We start from the raw sequence: 3968 nt of genomic DNA on the forward strand, positions 1-3968 counted from the left end.
AAAACATTTTTTATTCTTGGCCAGTGCTTTTTGGATCTGCACATTACCCTCAGTTCTTTATCTTATTGTTGTTGTTGTTGTATACCATCAAGTCGGAAGTGATCCATAGCTGACCCTCTGGTGGGTTTTCAGAGGTGATTAATTGCTCATCCTTCATCCGTGGAGCAGCTGGTCACCTCAAACCATTTGCTTTCTGGATTGCAATGCAACTTCTTGCCAATAGGCCATATATATAGTCAGAAAGTAATAAAAGATTTGGTGCTTGGTTTCCCTTCCCTATAATGTGCCTGGCAGAGTCACATCACATAGTGGTTTCAGTTCCTCTTTTCCAGCCAGTATCCAGTAGGGATTTTGGAAGGAAATAGAGGCTCAGTCGTTTTTAAAGTAAGCAAACTTAGGTTGCTCATGAATTGTCCTGACATGACCTCCTAACTTCTGGAAGCCATGCTAGGTCTTACGTCACTTGTACATATCTCTATCTATATTCTCAGCTAAATATACACATATGTAGTCACACATTCTTTAGTATGCATATTTGTTGTTATTGTTATGTGCCGTCGAGTCACATGCGACTCATAGTGACCTTATGTACAATAGCCTACCATCCTATAATAATTGTCAGAAAATACACAAGTATATTAATTGAATATATGCATTTTTGTTCACATTAATGCTAAAAGAGCCCTGCTTGCAAAGAGTTGGCAGTTCAAAACTACCTGTTGTTCCACGGAGGAGAAAAATATGGCTTTAGTAACTATTTGGGGCTGGCGTACAGAGTCAGTATAACTAGAATTGAGTATATGGCAATGAGTTTAGGGTTTCTTATTTTTAATATTAGTGCTACCAAGTATTCAGTTTTGCAGTGGATTTTTAGATATTTTATGCCATTATTAGCTTTTTTCTTTTTTTTATTGATAAAATGTCACTTTTCATTATCAACTCTCCTTACTCCCTAAGTGCTCTTGCTCCAGTTTTGTTTTAAAATATGTTCTAATTTTAAACCCACATACAATACCAGCATTGACAGGCCACTAGTGAAACATTCTCTCGCTCCTAGAGACAACCTCAATTTTCAGGTTAATCACCTTTTTCCTTCTAGGCATCAGGGTTAAGTATTCTCCAAGTTGGAAAAGTGTATGAAATCTTTTCTAACATGTACAATTAAAGGTAATAAGATTAAACTAATTCATTATTCAGAACTTCATGTAAATTAAAGAATTTATATATAGTTGTAGGATATAAAAAAATTCGAATTTGATTGTGATCTGAAGTTTACTCATTCTCTTAAAGACATTTTTTTAAAATTTCAAAATTAAAATAGTAATGCTTTAAAAGAATATACCACTAAATTTATAATTAAGAAAGCACTTGAATTACTCCTTAAAGAAATTAGAGCCCCCATCAAGGAAACAAAACAAGTCCTGATAAACATTTCTCTGCCAATCTTTTTGAACTATGCTACTTAGTAATTCATTTAGTCCTCAGGAGACTGTTCAGGAGAATATAGATGTTATCTTCATTTTGCAGATTAGCAAATTGAAACTCAGAGAGTTTATATAATGTGTCCATAATCGTGTAGATAAAGACATGCTATGCATTTCCCTAATCACATCCCATCTCCTTTTGACATTCCTGAGCCAGTAATTGACTTTAAGGTAGTATTTCTCAAATATTTTTGTACATAGGAATCTTCTGGAAATCTTATCAAAATGTTGAATTCAGTTTGGCAGTTTTAGGTTCCAGAACACTTAATTATGCTCATATGAAGTGTATCTAGAAGAAGCTGTTGTCCAAACAGAGAAAGGGAACATTACATGGTTCAAAATAAAGATGTGTGTCAAGGCAATATCCTTTCTCCATCCATATTCAGTATGTATGCTGAACAAATCATTCCAAAGCTGAACCTGAACATTTTAAAGACAAATGTAACATCAAAATAAGAGGAAGACTCATCAGCATCCTGCGTTATGCCAGTGATACTACCTTGCTTGCTGAAAGTGAGGAGGATTTGAAGTGCTTGCTGCAGAAGATCAAAGATTACAGCCTTCATATGGATTACATTTCAACAAAAAGTCCTCATCATTGGGCCAATAGGCAGCATCATGATAGATGGAAAAAGAATTAAAATTGTCAATGATTTCATTTTACATGGATCTACAACCAACACACTTGTTACCAGCAAAGTACCCTTGGTACTTAATCAAAAGATGGGAGCTCTGGTAGCCTATTGGCAAGAAACTTCACTGAAATTCTGGAAGTGTGCTGTCCGAATCCACCAACTGCTCCGCTGGAGAAAGAGTTGCAGTCACCTCCTTTTGCCAGTCAGATCCAGTTTGAAGGTGCACAACAAGAGGGGAAAGAAGAAAAAAAAAGCAATTAAAAGATATGTTACATTGGGAAAGTATGCTGTCAAGGAGCGGTGATGTCAGTTTATGGACTAAGGTGCACCTGAATTGAGGCAATGATGTTTTCAGTCACTTGTTCATCTAAGAGCAGGACACTGAATAAGAATGGCAGAAGAATCACCACGACCCTTGAAATATGTTGTTAGAGAAGAGTACTGAGTATTCTATGGACTGCAAAAAGAGTGAACACATATGTCTTGGAGCAAGTACAGCCAGAGTGCTTCTTGGAGGCAAGGATGGCAGAACTTCATCCCACTTTGGGCCCGTTACTAGAAAGAGCTATTCTTTGAAAAGGGATATTGTGCTTATAAATCTGGAAAAGTGGTGAAGGAGAAGATCCTCAACTGAAGTATGGACACAGTGACCGCAGCAGTGGATTCAAGTATGTCAGAGATGATGAGGATGGCACAGGATAGGACAGAGTCCAGATCTGTTGCTCATCGTGTTGCTGTGAGTCAGAGCTTGACTCGACAGTACCTAACAGCAGCAAATTCCCAGTTGATACCTAAGATATGAACTGAATTTTGTGCAGCAAGTTTTTTAAAACATTATTCCTTTAGCTTCCTCTTCTGTCCACTACACTTTCCCTTCCTCGTTCCTACCTTCATATAAAACTCTCTTATTGCTGTTGATTTGGAAGGAACTCAGAGCTGACCCTCTGGTGGGTTTTGAGAGGCTGTTAATCACAGGACGGCTCGTGTTTCTCTCGAAGAGCAGATGGAGCTTTGAACCACCCATCTTTGCGTTGACATAACTCGCTGCCACTGAGGGCACCAGAGCTTCCTTACCCTTGAACACCTTTACAAAATTTCCTAAAAGGAATGACACGTAAACATAAGCCAGTCTATTAGTGGAAAGAATGTACAATACTAAATTCACTCAAAAAAGAATTAATGAGGCATCCCTCTGTGTACTGTTCCAAAAGGAATACTGATTTTCTTCAAAACTCTTAAATGTTGCTGCAACGATGTTTTGGTCTGTTTTATGTTGCTACTCCATTAGTGGCATCTCCCTGGCAGTTCGAATCCCCCAGCTACTCTGCAGAAGAATGATGAGCAGTCTCCTCTGTAGGATTTATAGCATCTGAAAACCCACTCGAGGCTCAGTTATGAGCTGATTACAACTCAACAGAGGTGAGAGTTTTTAACCAGAGTTAATCTTTAGTGTCTTAACATTTAATGTAGATTGAACAGATTTCAAATAATTCAGACTTCATTGAACGCTTTGCTATTACCCAGAGATTTCAAATTTTTTAAAGTACGTCAATGTAAAAAAAGAAAGCTCATTTGAGTAAATGGTATGAAATTTGTTCTTTTCGTGCTCTGTGAGGTGAAGTAAATCATGAAATTACCTCTCAAGACCCAAAGTACATGGCATTATGCTGTATTAAACTGAGCCCTTCTGAAAACCATGGTCACAAAATAGGAAGAATTATTCACTCTTAACACAGAAACATTTTTTAATTTATATTAGTTTATTTACAAAATTTGAATATGTTGTTTTTCAGACCAGATTCTTCCAATATCCCTCACCCACCCCACCCATCAGATTATCCAACCCCAT

At 37.2% G+C, this 3968-nt stretch overlaps 1 protein-coding gene across 1 annotated transcript in view; it reads left to right on the forward strand.

Annotated features, from left to right (window-relative positions):
- Positions 1-3968, forward strand: part of NBAS (neuroblastoma amplified sequence) — a 611780-nt gene that overhangs the window by 529528 nt on the left and 78284 nt on the right. The gene's annotated exons all lie outside the window — the stretch shown is intronic.

The sequence above is a fragment of the Elephantulus edwardii genome, unplaced genomic scaffold, assembly GCF_000299155.1.
Source record: "Elephantulus edwardii isolate Elephantulus edwardi_28Jun2011 unplaced genomic scaffold, EleEdw1.0 scaffold00009, whole genome shotgun sequence".
Lineage (NCBI taxonomy): Eukaryota > Metazoa > Chordata > Mammalia > Macroscelidea > Macroscelididae > Elephantulus > Elephantulus edwardii.